Source organism: Mobula hypostoma, chromosome 20 (assembly GCF_963921235.1).
Source record: "Mobula hypostoma chromosome 20, sMobHyp1.1, whole genome shotgun sequence".
In the NCBI taxonomy this organism is placed as follows: domain Eukaryota; kingdom Metazoa; phylum Chordata; class Chondrichthyes; order Myliobatiformes; family Myliobatidae; genus Mobula; species Mobula hypostoma.
In genome coordinates this window covers 49,813,939-49,832,435 of record NC_086116.1, presented here as the reverse complement: position 1 = coordinate 49,832,435, position 18,497 = coordinate 49,813,939, and the positions used below count along the sequence as shown (strand labels likewise).

General features: G+C 37.6%; 1 protein-coding gene across 7 annotated transcripts in view; it reads right to left on the bottom strand.

Annotated features, from left to right (window-relative positions):
• Positions 1–18,459, bottom strand: part of kmt2e (lysine (K)-specific methyltransferase 2E) — a 131,803-nt gene extending 113,344 nt beyond the window's left edge. For all 7 annotated transcript variants that reach the window (XR_010021134.1, XM_063072860.1, XM_063072858.1 and 4 more), the window contains exon 1: positions 18,161–18,459. The gene's annotated coding sequence lies outside the window, so the exon portion shown is untranslated. The remainder of the gene's footprint in view (positions 1–18,160) is intronic.
• Between the last annotated feature and the right edge of the window lie 38 nt (positions 18,460–18,497).

The following is an 18,497-nucleotide window of genomic DNA, read 5'->3' as shown; positions in this document are numbered from 1 at the left end:
GAACAGAGATGAGGTGGAATTTCTTTAGCCAGAGGGTGGTAAATCTCCGGAATTCACTGTCACAGATGGCTGTGTGGGCCAAATCATTGGTATATTTACAGAGGTTAATAAGTTCTTGATTAATAAAGGAATAAAAGGTTACAAGGAGAAGTAAGTTGAACAGAATAAAAATCAGCCATGATAGAATGGCGGAACAGATTCAATATGCCAAATGGCCTAATTGTGCTCCCATGTCTTATGGTCAAATACAAGCTGAACAAGTCAATAAAGACATACAAACAAAACAAAACACATAAAGCATAAAAGAAGAAAAAAGTAAAGAAAAGAAGGAAGCATTAGGGACAAAAAACATGGTGAGACATGGCTAGCAGAGTATAATGTGAAAAAAGTGAAAGAGAAATAAACAATGATAAAAGAATAAGCATTTAATTGCTAAATATTGTCAATAAGACTTAAAAATTATTAACAAAGTTAAATGAAACTTTGCATGGCTACTTTACAATGCTAAATAAATCTCTGCAGTGTTTAATCCTTTCACAAAACAACCAAAGCCAATGCATTTTTTAATAAAATTTGTTACAAAATACAAACAAAAAATCACTATGAGAAGGTAAATCTGCCATAAGGTGTGGAAATCCTGGGCTCACTAAAACACAGAAAGCTTATTAGGTAAAATAGTATGCAAGATCTTATTTGTGACTGCATTTTCACAAGCAATATGCTTTATAACATTAATTTCTTGGACTCTTCTATGCATGAGCTTTTAACATGAATGTGAATAAACACTAAAGCAGTATATTTTATGGTCTTCAACTCTGTAACCTAAATAACACAATATTCAATTTCCACAAGACCACTGACTAAATTCTTCATTGCTTTCCAACTTTTAGACATCAAAAATACTCATCAAAGGCTACCTTTTGTTTGTCAAAAACATAAGTGGATCTTTTGTACACTGTATAGTGAACTAATTCAATTCAAATATAAAGGACTAACTGTTAGTAAAAAATGCACTATTTTAGAAAAGTATTTCACTCTTTAACATTTTAACTACTGAAAACAGAACTCCGGCAGCTTGGTCTTCAGGCATTCTAAATTTGTTCAATCTATTTTATTGCAGCTTGAACTGGCACATCATTCTCAATCAAGAGTTTAAAGGCAAGTAACACAAGAATGTCCTTATATCCCATATGGTATTTGGAGCCAAACCCAAAATAAATTTGCAACAAGACTGTGATAAACATGTATAGTCACTGCCTTTTCATTCAACACCTTGGATGGTGAAGTCAATTTTAGAATTGTTCATAAAAGCCTGGATTATGAACGCAGGAATTAGGAGCAGGGGTGGAATAACTGAATCTTTCAATGTGCCCCAACATTCAATTAGATCATGTCTGATCTGATGGTAATATCAATGTCTCCTTCCCAGCTACTTAGGTAATCTTTTACCCCCTTACTCATCAAACATCTATCTACCTCTGCTGAGGCTCTTCAACTCCATACTTGACTATTCCAATAAACCTAGACTAGTCTTTCATTCTAATCTCAATTAGTATTACGTTATTTAAAAACACTGCCAGTCAAGTCTTAACTCATAACTATACCCTAGCTTACATCAACTATTATTTATTAAGGCATCTGAATCAATACAGAACTCTTTAAAACATGGGTACCAACTATTTCAGCAGTAACTGATTTCCCAGAGGTTAGGAAGATTTCCAAATAATCAGTTAAACTGAAAATACTTCACTTCTGATATAATCTCAGGGAAGAATCCTTCATCATTCAGTTTCTTTTTTTCAAAAATTTCTCTCTTACAGTAAATTGCTATTCCCATTGGTGGTGTTCACTATTTCTTATAGGTTCTGGGGTACCAATGACAAATTATGTATAGTGCCTTGTTCACATAAATGAGTGTTACAACCAGAGATTTTGATCAATTTAACTGAGAGTTTTAATTTGTAAATCATGTCCTTTTTTTTACAGTAGAGCCCAAAAAACAAAGAAAAATTGTAAAGCATGAAAAACTAAAAATTCAAAAACTGAAATGTCAGCAGTTCAAAAGTACTCATCCTACCTTTGCTCAGTATCTAGTTGTCCCATCTCTCACAGCTAATACAACCAGTAGTCTTTTTTGCATAAATCTCTATTAGCTTTACACAATGTGATAGAGCAAGATTTGCCCATCTCTCCCTGTAAAATTGCTCAAATTGGGGAGCAGTGGTGGACAGGAATCCTGAGGTGTTGCCAGAGATGCTCAATCTAGTCAAAAATCTGACTGGGCCACTAAAGGAAATCAATTTTTTTCATTTGAAGCCACTCCACAGTTGCTCTGGCAGTATGCTTTGGGTGTACTGCTGAAAGACGAACTTCCTCTCCAGTTTAAGAGACTAGTAGGATTTTATCCAAGACCTCTCTGTATTTAGTAGCAGACATCCCACCCTGCAAAAACTCATTGCTACACTCCCACCCCCCCGCAACACCATATCCACCCCCCCCCACCGACCTCCAAGGGTGTATGTAATACTTTGTTTAGTGATTTTGTCTAATCTGTAAACCAAGTTGGGTATATGCAGCAAATGCGACATTAAAATATGTACTTATATTATATTATATTATCATGTTTATTCTATTACAACTTTAAGCAAGCATACAGGGAGTTTGGCCTCATCACGTAGGACATCAATAGCGTAGCTCCTTAGCAGCTAGCCAGATAGTTTAAATAACGTTAGCTATGCTGTAATGACACCTGTTAAACTCACCTCAACACGTCTTTTACATTTTAACCCACCACGGGCAATAGAAAAGGCACTGTTGCAAACAGTGCAGCAAGCAACACTGTCATTATTTTTGAGGTCGACTGTAAAGCCTGCCCACAGAGAACACTGATAGGTCTACTTAGCAGGGGTCCCCAACATTTTTTGCACCGAGACTGGCTTAATATTGACAATATTCTTGCGGACCAGCCAACCGGGGGGGGGTTGTTAATCACGACCGGAATATAGGTGATAAGTCAATAGCATCATAACATTTTAAGTAAAGTTTGGATATTAAACACACAGCGCATATTTTCCCCGTATGAACATATAAAATCATTGCAACACACCAATATCACTGAATCAGTGTGAGCCCTGGGCTTGTTTTCCTGCAACAAGACGGTCCCATCGAGGGGTGATTGGAGACAGCGATACTTGAAAGGGGTTCCAGTCTATTCCGCAATTTAGTTTTCGTTGCATTCATTGCGGAAAACTCCGCTTCGCAGCGATATGATGTTGGAAATGGAAGCAACGTTTTTCGTGGCTATCTCAGGATATTTAGCCTTGACTTTGATTCAGAATGCCGGCAGAGATGTTATGTCAAACATACTTTTCAGCCCACCGTCATTTGCAAGCTCGAGGAGTTGATCTCCTTCCCGCGCTGACATGGATGACGCTTGCGTAATGACCTCGCGTGCGTTCAAGTTCAACAGTGCGTGACAGGAAATGAGGAAAGGTGCAAATGACTCATATCGTTTCATATCGCCAAATCATATTGTTTCCTCACGGCCCGGTGGCTGGGGACCACTCTTAGCACGAAGAGAGACCAATCAGGATGCTTGCTCTCCCTCTCCCTCTCAAAAAAAATCTATTTCCGGGATATTGTATATAATTTCCGGGCATCAGGGAGCCACTATTGATATGTGGGAGACTCCTGGATCTTCCGGGAGAGGTGGGATGTCTGTAGTAGCACTCATCTTCTTATCAATCCTGACTATATTTTCAGTTCCTGCTGCAGAAAAGTATTCCTATAGCATGATGCTACTTCCACCATACTTTACAGTAAGGATGGTGTTACCCAGTTGATGCGCAGTACTAGATTTACGCAACACATACTGCTTAGTGTTGAGGCCAAAAAGTTCCACTTTAGTCTCATCTGACCACAGGGCCTTCTTCCACATCTTTACAGTCCCTTCTACGTAACACTTCACAAATTCTTTACAGGCAAGGATATGCTTTTTTTTTAACCTGGGCTTCTTCCTTGCCACTCTTCCATAAATACCTTTTTTGTGCAAGGCATTAGAAATTGTGCAGCCATGAACTTCATCTCTAATACAGCTGAACAGCTCACCTAAGAGTGACTGTTGGTGTCACAGTAGCCTCTCTTACAAGTGCCATTCTTCTCCAGCAACTAAGTTTAGAGGGGCAGCCTGACCTGGGCAGTGTAATTGCAATTTCACAGCTTTTCCATTTTTTTATGATGGATTGCACTGTGGTGGAGCATACTTTGGAAAGTTTGGTGCCTTTGAGATGATCTTGTACCCTTCCCCAGATTTGTGCTTCTCTATTTATCATTTCCCTGACTTGTATTGAATGCTCTTTTGTTTTCATTTTGGTTTGGTCTGTTGAAAATCTATCATAGTGCTGGACCTTTCAGAAAAAGGGTGTATTTATTCTTACAAATTCATTGAAAACAGGCGATCCTCCAATTTTCGATATCAACAGGTTGGATCAGTTGGTAAGGTAATACTGTTTATTGCACCTGAGAAAAGTTAGCATATTAATCACAAAGGGGGTGGATATTTTTCAGCCTCACTATTTTGGTTTTTAATTTTTAGTAAATTGTTGACAGGCTTTAGAATTTTTCTTTTGATTTGACAAGATGCACAATGTTTTATAGATTAGTTCAACATGTCCTACTTCAATACATACTAAATTTAGAAAATGAGACAGTAAAATGCGAAAATAGTTGTGGGGGCTGAATACTTTTCAAGGCACTGTATACAGACTATTGATATTATAAAATAATATTTATTTTAGTTTCCTAATTCGCAGAAAACAGAAATCTGTAAAAATTAACTTAGAAATCTCAGCATTTGTGTGACTAAGACATTTTTTTTCAGTATTCATTAAATCATCCTCATATCTTTCCAACACTGAACATCTGGTCACACAAAATTCAGCTGCTTCATCCTGTCTCATGCCAAGATCTTCATTACTAAAGTACTCTAGATCCAGGTGAGGTAATTGAAAACACTCAGTTTTACATTTCCTTGTGGCCTGATCTTGGAACCACCATAACTCTGCATTCTTCTGGCAGCTCATGTATCTATTCGCTTCTTTACACATCACTTCACCACGACTTCACCAGCCTACAATGAATACATGGGAATACTTCACTAAATTCGAATACTTCTCCAAATTTTTCTTCTAGTTTCTTAAAACCAAATTCTTTAATCAAACTTCTCATTTCCCTACAACTCCATCCTAATAATTAATTCTTCGGCTTCATGTCCATTATTGTTTGATGGCATTTATTGCAAGTTGGTTCAAACCTTTAATCCATGATAAAATATAAAAATACAGAATTTCAATTAAAAGTGGGTTTACTCAGAGTCATAAGATGTGGGAGCCCAAAATTACAAGTAACTAAAAGGAATAGCATTTTGCATTTATTGGGAAATTATATTAAAGACAGGAGAGGAAGGAATAGGAATCTGTTTCTAGAATACGATGAAATTGGGAGATTTTTGTGGGATATTTACACAGATAGAATACTGCTGATATTATCTATAATTGCTTGCATGGTATACATTGGAAAGGATTTGTTAAAAAAAATTATCCTGGAATTCATTCTGATTTTAAATAAACAATACTACAACCTCCTCTCTAGAGATAATTTTGCTCATTGTATCAGACATAAATGACTTAAAATGAAACTTCTTTAAAAACTTTATTTTCCAGTACATAGAAAAGCCAGATAATCAGAAAAGTCAAATGGGAGAAATTAGTGTGCAATTGATGGATGAATTTCATATACAACCCCAGCCTCAGTTTCAGACAGCTGGGGTACCAGTGAGATTGCAAACAAGGACTAACAACACAAATTGAGTAGATGAATCTAAAATTATAAATGGATTGGACAGTGTACATGAAACTAGTAGTTGTAATAACAACATGTAGTTGGTAGGCGAATGTTGCAGATAAACCATTAAATGCAAATGATTTAAAACACAATGCAAAAGAAATTGTTTTATACAGAAAGTTGAAAATGAGGAGCCTGGTGCTTACCTACATTACATATTAGATTGTAGAAGGATATTCAAGAAAGGTATTAGTAAAACAGAGGTATGATCTTTCTCATTAGTGCCCGTGCTGCTAAGTTCAAGTACAGGACTCTACAAAAAAAAAATCAAAATTATTCTTAAAGCACTTTCTTTAATATGATTCAATACAAATTATTGTGGGGAAGGCAATGGTGAAAAACTCCTGAAACAAGCACAGGATTTACAACGTAAGTGGCACTCTAGCCTTATGCTGCCTATGATTTTAATGATTTTTGCTTCCAGTCAGACCTATTCACCCTGTTCACTGGCTGGTGCATCAACAGGATGTCAACACTGACTGTGTCAAAACTAGACTTGTGGTTGAAGTAGGCTCTTCAGACTGAGAAACCGTTGCAGAATGGCATAGTACGGGAGAGGGGACTCCAAAATCTCCAAACCCCATATTAGAACTTCGGTGGAGGTCGTGAAAAATAGAAAAGTTAATCGCTATCTACAGATTGCTGAAAGGCTTTCAAAAGAAACAGGAACAGCTAATAATGCACATTATTCCCAGCAGTCAAGCCCAGAGAACCTAAGGTTCACAAGCATCTGACATCAATGCGTATATCTTCAAATGCTATAACCTATTAACCAATGTCCAGTCACTATTGAATTTACTGTACAATTCACCATTAATTAGACATAATCAGGACTAAGCTCTAACATTCAAGTCTCATATTAATGGCATGACAGAAGGTGAAACACTTGACTTCCTTCCTCTTTCCCCCAAGTGATGACGATCTCCAATGAAAGTCTAACCACCCATCCTTGACAATGAATGGCATTACCACAACTGATTTACTATCATCACCAACCATTATACGAGGACATAACTGGAATACACAAACACTGTGCTATCAGGGTAGGTCAGAGACAGGGTATCAGTAGAAAGTGGCATTCCGAAACCTTTATTTACAAGGCACAAATCATAAGCATGATAGAATACTCTCTGCTTGAATGGATGAATGTGGTTCCAAATGACAGACACCCAGCAACACTCACTATAGAGTTTTGTGACTTGAACCAACTACATAACCCATTAAGCACTAGAAGAATCATAGCAGCCAGAAAGAAAAATCAACTAGCAACACATCAGTAAGCAGTTAATCATCCTTCTATCCTTCATTCAATGGGAGAGAGAGAGACGGTCTAACCAAATTATCATTTATTCAGCTGTATCGGATTAAGAGAGGGCATAGCCAGGTGTCAGTGCTCCAAAATATCAGCATTGATGTCAAACTGCAATTGGATAATGACAGAAGTAGTGACCTGCAGGCTCTTCACACTCCTAACAGATGAACTTTGCATATACTTAGACTTTTATTAATATGGCACATGGCATTGTTTTGTTCCACCGGTGTGTAGGGATCATAAACATCAAATCAATATGAAAAGTAACAAAGTGCAGCATAACTTGAGAAGATTCCAGAGATCTCATTTACAATACTAAGAAATTTATTTCACAAACTCTTAAACAGCAATGAAAAGGAGAATAAGTACAGCAAGTTATCAACACAGGGCTGTGTCCTAAGCCCCCTCCTTCACTCTCCGTATACGGATTGACTGTGTCGCCACCCACAGCTCCAATCTGCTAATTAAATTTGCTGACCATACAATATTGATTGGCCTTATCTCAAATAACAACGAGGCAGCCTACAGAGAAGAAGTCATCACCCTGACACAGTGATGTCAAGAAAACAACCTCTCCTTCAATGTTGCAAAAACAAAGGAGCTGGTTGTGGACTAAAGGAGGAAAGGAGACGGGCTAACCCCTATTGAATCAATGGATCTGGGGTTGAGAGGGTGAACAGCTTTAAGTTCCTCAGCATACACATCACCAAGGATCTCACGTGCTCTGTACATACCGGCTGTGTGGTGAAAAAAGTAAAACAGCACCTCTTTCACCTCAGCCGGTTGAAGTTTGGCATGAATCCCCAAATCCCAAGGACTTTCTGCAGGGGCACATTCTGACTGGCTGCATCATTGCCTGGTATGGGAACTGTACTTCCCTCACCTGCAGGACTCTGCAGAAAGTGGTGCGGACTGCCCAGCGCATCTGGAGATGTGAACTTCCCACTATTCAGGACATTTACAAAGACAGGTGGGTAAAAAGGGCCTGAAGGATCACTGGGGACCTGAGTCACCCCAACCATAAACTGTTCCAGCCATTACCATCCGGGAAATGGTACCGTAGCATAAAAGCTGGGATCAACAGGCTCCGGGACAGCTTTTTCCACCAGGCCATCAGATACAATTGTATTTCTATGCTATATTGACTGTTCTGTTGTATATACTATTTATTACAAATTACTATAAATTATGCATTTAGACAGAGACATAACGTAAAGATTTTTACTCCTCATGTATGTGAGAAACATGGTCAATTCAATTCAAATGTACCCTGCCAATTCCATAGATCTTTGCTTTAAATTACCTCAACCTGTCCTACTCAGAAAGTTAAAAATTCACAAAATCTCAATCACCTAACACTTTATCTATATAAAAACTGCCACATTGGACCCTTTCCAGTTAGAGCTCAAATCAGTTCACTGATGATGCCATAGCCTCTGCATTCCACCCTGGAAAACGGTGCCCAATACATCAGAATGCTGTTTTATCAACTTCAGCACAGCATTTAATACAATCATCCCTCAGAAACTGGTGAGTAAATTGTCTTTGTTGCATCTTAACACCTCTTTAAGTGGAAATTGGACTTCTTGACAGAACGATTAGTCAGTCAGCAACATCTGCAGGTCCATCACACTGAGTAATGGCATCTCCCCAAGGCTCCGTGCTCAGCTCACTTCCATCGCAATGATAGCCCTGCTAGATCTACTTCAAGCCAAATCATCAAGTTCGCTCTTAAGACAACAGTGGTTAGCCTCATGAACGACAACAATGGGACAACATACAGAGATAAAGTAGAGCAGATGGTATAATGGTATGAGCATATTAACTTGAGTCTCAACATGAATAAGACCAAAGAGATGATTGTGGTCTTTAGAAAGGTGCAGGCAGACCACTCCTCATTGTATCCAAACCACTCCTCCATGGAAAGAGCTAAGAGCACCAAGTTTCTGGGGGTGCACAGAATAGACAATCTCACCTGGTCCATGACACCACCTGTTTAGTCAAGAAAGCATAACAGCATCTCCACTTCCTAAGGAGATTGAGGCGAGCAAGGCTCCCTTTCCCTCCCATTCTAACTAATTTTTACAGAAGAACCACTGCAAGTGTCCTAACCAGCTGCATCACCCTCTGGTACAGGAATTGGAAGGCAATCTGACTGCAAATCCCTACAAAGGACTGAGACAGCTACTGAGAGAATCATCAGTATCTCTCTTCCACCTGTCCACGATACTTATCAGGATCATTATGTACCCAGGGCCTTTAGTATTGTCAATGATCCCTACAATCTGTCTAACAATCTCTTTCACCTTCTACCATCTGGCAGGAGGTTCCGTAGCATTAGGGCATTAGGACAAGGACTATTAGGATGGGAAACAGCTTCTTCCCCCAGGTCATGAAACTACTGAACTCCCTGCCACCAGATTTCATCAAGTATGAAGCATCAGCAGAGTTATAGAGATTACTTTTTAAACTTGTGTCAGAAATGCAACTTCTTATTGGTTAACTTATTTGTGGTAATATTACCTTATATGTTATGTGCGAGTTATATGTTACCATGTTGTGCACCTTGGTCCAGAAGAACATTGTCACACTTGGTGGTATACATGTACATGGTTGAATGACAATAAACTCAAACTTGAACATCTATTATGATACATCACTCTTAGTTGATGTTCCTTGTATCACATAGGAGAATCCTTCCAATATCCACACACACTCCACAGGTATAACAGTATATTCTAAGGAAATTGTAATAAAGATAGACAATTACTAAAAATGTGAACGCTTGAGGTATGAATGCTGGATTTCCATTGCTAGGCTCATCTTCTGCTTTAAAATTAGAAATGAAAGCCCTGTTTGATCATGGAAAAAGCTATGACACCTTGGGCATGCATCTTTTCACTCAGAAATGTATCTTAAGAAGTGCACGGCTAATAAAAATGTGAACATTTGAGGTATGAATGCTGGATTTCCATTGCTAGGCTCATCTTCTGCTTTAAAATTAGAAATGAAAGCCCTGTTTGATCATGGAAAAAGTTATGACACCTTGGGCATGCATCTTTTCGCTCAAAAATGTATGTTAAGAAGTGCACGGCTAATGTTCTGCAATATTCTCCTCTTTACAGGAGATCTACTGTATTTCCAGAAATTTAATTCTAAAGTTATCAACATCCGCATTGTTTCCTGATCAGTCGGCTGATACTGGATATTAAAACTGTGCCTCAGCAACGCAACTATTTTAACTGTTTAACTTCTATATATCAGCTGACTATAATCAAGCACTTGACATACTGCATGATGCAGTCTCCAAACGAGAAACAGTTCATCCCAAAACATTTCAAATCATAGTCAGGGACTTCAGCCAGGCTTGTTTGAAGAAAACCCTGCCCAATTTCCATCAGCATATAACCTATAGCACCAGAGGTCCCAATAAACTAGACCACTGTTATACAAAGATAAAGAATGCCTACTGTTCCATGCCCAGACCACATTTTTGTAAATTGGATCACTTGGTGTCCTTCTCCTACCTACAATACATCAGAGCCCAAACAGCAAAGCTCCAGAGATTAAGACCCAACAAAAAGGTGGTCGCAGGAGGCTTCAAGTTGGTGGACTGGGCTGTGTTCAAGGTTTCATCTGTGGATCTGAATGAATATACTATGGTTGTCACGGACTTTATGAAACCAGTTGTAGATGAGTATGTCCTCACTAAATCATTCAGTGTTCAACAACCAGAACCCCTGCACGAACCATGAGATCCTCAATCTGCTGAGGGCCAGACCAGAGGCATTGAAGTCTGGTAACCAAGTAAGTTACAAGAGGTCCAGATACAATCTCCAGAAAGCCATCTCACAGGCAAAATGGGAGTTCAGGACTAAACCTGAATCCACAAGGATGCCCCACAGTCGTGGCAGGACTTGAATACTATCATCTCTTATAAAGTTAAATCAAGCAACGTAAGTGACAACAGGGCTTTGCTTCCAGAAGAGCTCAATACCTTCTATGCTCAATTTGACCATCAAAATATGGAGGAACCTTCATGAACTCCCATTGCCCCTGATGATCCAATGATTTTAGTCTCTGAGACTGACGTACGAGCAGCATTCAGGAGGGTGAACCCACAGAAAGAATCCGACCCAGACGGCGTACCTGGCCAAGTACTAAAAATTTGTACTGATCAACTGGCAGGAGTGTTCACTGAGATCTTTAACCTCTCAGTTCAGCAGTCTGAGGTACTCATCTGCTTCAAACAGGCTTCAATTATACCAGTGCTTAAGAAGAACATAGTAACCTGCCTCAATGACTATCGTCCAATAGCACTGAAATCCATGGTAATGAAGTGTTTTGAGAGGTTAGTTATGAACCATATCAACTCCTACCTGAGAAACAACCTGGATCTGCTCCAATTTGCCTATCAAATAATAGGTCCAGAGAAGCCATCTCACTGGCTCTTCACTCAACCCTGGAACATCTAGACATGACAAAGATCTAGACAAAGATGTATACAACAGGATGCTTTTTCATCCACTACAGCTCAGCATTCAATACCATAATCCCCTCAAATCTAATCAATAGCTTCAAGATCTTGGCCTCAATACCTCCTTGTACAATTAGATCCTCTATGTTCTCACTGGCAGGCCCCATTTGGTTTAGATTGGCAAAAACATCTCCTCCACAATCTCCATCAGCACAGGTGCACCACAGGGATGTGTGCTTAGCCCCCTGCTCTACTTGCTTTACACCTATGACTACGTGGCTAAGTTCAGCTCCAACACCATATACAAGTTTGCTGATGATGCGACTGTTGTGGGCTGTTATCAAATGTGGTGGCAAATCAGCATAAGACAGGGAGACTGAAAATCTGGCTGCGTGGAGCAACAGCAACAACCTCTTACTCAATGTCACCAAGACCAAGGAGCTGATTATTGACTTCAGGAGGAGAAAACCAGAGGTCCATGAGCCAGTTCTCATTAGTGAATCAGAGGTGGAAAGGGTCAGCAATTTTAAATTCCTGGTGTTATTATTTCGGGGAACCTGTCCTGGACCTAGCAAGTAAGTGCAATTAGGAAGAAAGCACGGAAGCACCTCTACTTCCTTAGAGGTTTACAAAAATTTGGCATGACATCTAAAACTTTAATAAACTCCTATAGATGTGTAGTGGAGAGTATATTGACTGGCTGCATCACAGCCTGGTATTTGAACACCAATGCCCTTAAATGGAAAATCATACAAAAGGTAGTGACGCAGCCCAGTCCATTGTGGGTAAAGCCCTCCCCAACATTGAGCACATCTACATAAAATGTCATCACAGCATCCATCATCAGGGAACCCTGCTCCCCCCCCCCCACCCAGGATATGCTCTCTTCTCATTGCTACCATCAAGGATGAAGATACAGGAGCCCCAGGCCTCACACCACCAGGTTCAGGAAGTTCTTACCCCTCAACCATCAGGTTCTTGAACCAAATTCACTTTATTATTGAGATGTTCCCAAAAAACCAATGGACTCACTTTCAAGGACTCCATCTCAAGTTCTTGACATTAATTATTATTATAATTTCTTTCTTTTGGCATTTGCAGTTTGTGCCTTTTGCACACTAGTTGAACACCCAAGTCGGTGCGGTCTTTCAGTGATTGTATTATGGCTATTATTCTATTATGGATTTATTGAGTATTTTCCCAGAAGAAAATTAACGTCAGGGTTGTACCTGGTGATATATATGTACTTTGATAATAAATATACTGTGAACTTCTTCATTTACAGTATAATACAGAATAACAGACAATTCTGCTCTCTCAAAGTGTGTTGAATATACCACAACAAATGGTTTGTTATTGGTCTGTTTGCACTTTGAACTTACGATAACACTTCAGAGACTTAACTGTAAAATCTGTCATGTTTTTCACAAACGCTTGGTGATTTACTTCCATGATACTGTAATCTAATCAAAATATTTTAATGGAAGCACAATAACAGTTCAATTTCATTTTATCTCTTCAACTGAAATATTGAACACTGATTCAGAAAGTCAAGGGTTAATTCTTTATTAAATTGCAATATTACTAACATATCCAGATATATTCTTCCTTATAATGCTATTACTTGAATGAGTATATAACTGATAAAGAGCCTGTGATATCAAAAGAGCACAGCATCAATTAAAAATGTCATATTTTGTAACTTTATACAAAGTAAATCTGAGATAGGTCAGCTAAGTGACAAGCTCTGACTTGTGAAACCAATTCTATCTAACATATTTGGAAAATATGGTGTTTGCAAATGTCCATGGAAAATAACAGCTTATACAGTGAATTTCTAATTCTGGCTATATATCTATGTATGTAAAAACATAAAAATAATCATTATATAGTCTATCAATAAATTTATATTACTGCTAGTTATGGTCCCCTAAAACATACATTTTCCCCACATTTATGCATGTAAAGTTAAATAATTATTAGCCCAGATAAATTGAGATTATAAAGGAGAAGTTGAAGACAAGATTTACGTACAAAGATGCTGATGGTATTGGTAAATGGAAGCTATAAGGAAAGTTAGATAATTCAGGGTAATTTTATTTGCAACAGAGAAGGTGGGGCGGGGGGGTGGACAGTGGGTGCAGATGAAGAATAGAGAAGACATAGTTGAAGTACATAAAATAATGGGACAGAGTGATAGGGTTCATTTTCTTTAGCAGAAAGTTCAAAGCCAAGGGGATAGAAAGTAATTGGCAGAAGTATTAGAGGGAAAGGGAAATTTTTTTCCCCATCCAGAATTTATCAGGGATCTAAATTCACTAACAAAGTGGTAAAGCCAGAATGTTCATCACATTCAAACAACATTTGGATGTATAACTGAAGATCTGTCATCCCTAGGATTACAGTTGTTATAGAAGGAAGTTAAATAACTCTTTCAACTAAAGAGTCACCCACCCTTATTGAGTTGAATGGCTTCCTTATCTTTTCTACTGAACTACAGTTGTTCAAATTCATACATTTTTGTCAAGCTCTTATCTGTATAAGAAAAATGCCTGCACAATCCTTGTTAATCTGTGACCATGGATTCATATTTAATAATGGAAACTATCATATAAATTTGTTAAATGTATGACATCCTCAGACCAGTGAAAGTTCTGAGGTACATCAGCCTTAGATTTTCTGGTTTTTAAACTTGCAATGCAACATGCCCCAACCAAATCTATTTACTGCTTCTCCAATCTCTCTACAGTTTTATTTCTTTAGTACATATGGAATTTGACGGAAAAGTTATTTTCTTTTACACACAGAATAACTGATAAACAGAACTTGGTGCTGGAAAGAGTTGATGGAATCAGACATAATAACTATGTTTAAGAAACTTTTAGACAAGTGCTTAAATTGTCAAGGCATAGGAAGATGCACACCTAATGAAGGGAAATAAGATTAATACAGATGAGCAGTACTGCCAGCATGGACATGGTAGGTCAGAACACGTTTCTGTGCTCTGATCTTATGACCAAGATTGAACGACAGTATTGACATGCTAATATTTGAATGAAAATACAACTAAATTATCTCATTGAAACTACACTTCATATACCTGAAGACCTGTTCTTGACCAAGTTCTGAAACCACCCCACCCCCCATTCCGATTGCTCAAGCCACAAGTGACAAGACAATAAAAATGTACAATTTTGAAATCACATCTTTTGAAAATAAGGTTTTGCGGAGCTTTTAAAAAAATGTATAGCATTTATATTATAAAGTACTTATTCAATGTCCCCAAAATAGTCAAGAAAATAATGGTAAATTCATTGTATTCACCACTATTAGTGTGATTTTTAAAAAAGCAATTTGTTGTAAGGAAGAAATAATCTGTCCTTCAGAATTTGCTCTCCTCCAGCATCAGCCTCTCATAAACAGGTTTCACTTAGCCACCATATCAAGAAACTCCTGGATTTACACCTTTAAGTATAAAGTGAAAGCTAATGATGCTACTACATGGTGTAAAAGTGCCAGTTAATAAGATTAATGCCCATGAAATGCTAATCAACCCACTTGTTATCTAATGTTTATCCTTCTTGATATATTTCACTATTTTATGTTCTGAATGTCTATTGCTTTCATTTGTCATCTGCACTTTGTTAAAGAGAAAGGGTTTTAGTATCGCTCTTCAGCAAATTTGAAGATGTTAATTAAAGCAGAAGAATTGAGAAATTCTAATTAACTTACAGCAAAGCTGCAAGATCCAATGGTCCATTTTATTTTAAATGGGATTACAAGTTGACCAGGCACCACTGATAAAGTACCAAATCATGCACATCAGGAAGGAAAGACATAATCTACAACTCCCAGCTTGATTGATATCCATTTTCCAATCTGAGAAATGGGTGCCTGGATGCCAGGCAGGAGCTAGATATGATACACCCTCTCCCCTAAAGTCATATCAAATAGGCAATTAAATTGCAAATATGTAATTTAAATAGAAGGTGTATGTATGTGCCTCATTTGGGTCTAACTAAATAAAAATATTACAATATATAAATAAAATTTTAATTTCAATTGTAAAGTAATATCAGTTCTGTTTGCTGTTTAATAGGGTACCATTGCACAAACTAAGGACTTTAAAATTTAGTCTTAGGCAGTTTTTTTTAACATTTCCTGTTCACTGAAGACACTTATGTATTTTTTAAGGATTGGAGACTTCCTGCTTGTACCCAATTTATCTCTCTCTCTCTGCCCTATTTCAAAAGCTATCGTCACCTACCATGAACTTCATACCAATACCAGATTTAATTCCATCTGGGGACAGCTGCAGTTCAATAGAGTAGTTATTACTTTATGATCACCACACAGGTCAGGCTCTCTGCTCATGTTGCCATCAGGAAGGAGGTACAGGAGCCTCAGAACTCACACCATCAAGTTCAGGCAGTTATTACCCCTCAACCATCAGGCTCTTGAACCAAAGGGGACAACTTCACTTGCCCTATCTTTGAAATTTTCCCACAATCTATGGACTCACTTTTAAGGACTCTTCATCTCATGGTCTTGATATTTAATGCTTACTTATTATTATTATTTCTTTCTTTTTGTAATTGCAGTTTGCTCACTTTTGAACACTGGTTGAACACCGAAGTTTCATTACCCTGTTTCCATCTATATAGCATATTGTACATGTACTTCCATTCACACACCATTAAAAAACAGGACATTACAACACTTTAAACAAAATATTATACATAGATATAGTCAACTCTAATCTGTCAAAATAAAACCACCTTGACCTTCCTTACATTTTGGAGCAAAAAAATCATGTTCATGACCATGACACACAATTATCTGTGGTCCATTAAAACTCAATTAAAGCACATATACACACTCAACATACATACATATATACAAGTTATTTTCTAAGTTATTATAATTACTATATTTTAGAGCACGTTATTGTAGAATAAGTGCTGTAGTTTCACTTGCCACTTAAGGACCTTTAAGCATTAAACCACTTTAGTTTTTTGCGTTTTCTATTTAATCAAGTATCGAGCATATACCGTTAACAAAATGCGCATTATTAGAAAATAATTACACTAAAATACTGAATCCAGCTTCCGAATAACGTTCTGAAAAACATATTTCGAAATGTTAGCAAAATCTCTTTATAAGATTTCTACAACTCATAAAGGAATATAGATCGAGTCTAATTTGTAGCAAATCTAGAAGACTTTTTGTAATCTACTTCCAAAATTACAGTAACTTAGGACAGACGAAACGATCACGGCAAGGGGTGTGGGAAACGCAAGTCGACTACATTTACTATAATACTAAATGTCCGCCATTTTTTCTGACAGCGCTAAGGACAAAAGAGTTGCTTCAGACACTTTAAGAAGACAATTTTTCCCTAGACATTTCGGGAAAATTAACAAATTTTGCTTATTTATTATGTATAACCAATTTCAAGGATGAATAATACTGTACTGAAGCAAATAAAATTTATCTACGTACTGGTCGGTTGACATGTCAAGAATATAATTTTAATAAATCATGAAGAAAGTTGTAAAGTAATATATTCTTGATTCAGCTTCATTCTTTTAATTATAAATATAAAAGGCTATGAAAATATAATGACATTTCACTTTGCGCACCTTGGAAAAGGTGGAATAATCGCTCACTGAGGCCTGTTTAGAATTCTTTGAAGTCTTTACAAAAACTGTGAATTGAAGTAAAATGTATTGTGCAAAACTTTCTTCTTCATCCCAAAACATCAATATAAACAAATCCACCCTCCCCCAATATGTTTTGGTTCCACGTTTGCATTGGTCCACCTTCCCTCTCGAATACGAAGTACGATATCCGTTACCTGAAGTGTATGTCAAATGTAGTTATTTTATGTGACTGCTATTTTAGTAGAATTCTTTATAAAACTAGCTAATAAATAGAATTATAAACATTAACATAAGAATCGCAGAAGAGCTAAAAGCAGTACTTTTGCGTGACCGACGCATTATATTTCTAAACCCCGAATATTTCCTGTATCTTTCATAAATAGAGATGACAGTGTGTTCTAAACCGAGTACATATAACAGAGACGTTTCTTTTCATTTTGCAAACTAAAATGGAGTAAAACGGAAATGTTTATTTATGAAAGACTTAGAGAAACCAAAGTTGAAGAAAGCTGGGACTCAAAATATGATGTTGAACCCTAACAGACTGCCGTGAGGTACGTATCATAGATATGCATCTTATACATATATGTATACAGATATTTGTATTGCAAAATGTTGTTGTGAACTGTGATCCCCTGGATTTAAAAAAACGGTTTCCCTAACCCGCCATATTTCGCGATGTCAGTCAGTAACCAAACCTACCACCTCGGTTGTCACAGAGGGGGGATTGAATCAATGCACATTCTGTTTAAATTAGACATTTCCTCACAGAACTCCTCTGACAGATGCCATATAACAACATCTTACCTGAAAGGTCCACCGAGCCGATAGAAAGTCTCCGTTAAACTCGTTTTGGCAAACCAAAACAATGCAATATAACGTAAATCTCCAACACAACGTAAATATACAAATAGTCCTATATTTCTAATCACACCGCAGCGTTCACTGTTATTTCAAGCTTAACAGTCTGTCCTTAGCAACGGAAATAGAGGATAGACTGTTACAGGATACCGTAGTCCACAATAAAAAAAGAAATTTAGTTTTTGAAAGCGGTCTGTGGAATCTGTTGCTATCTCTGTATACGATTTACTCCCCTTCTTTGGAAAATGGCGGCTACGGAACGTCGTTCTACGGGGTCTACGGG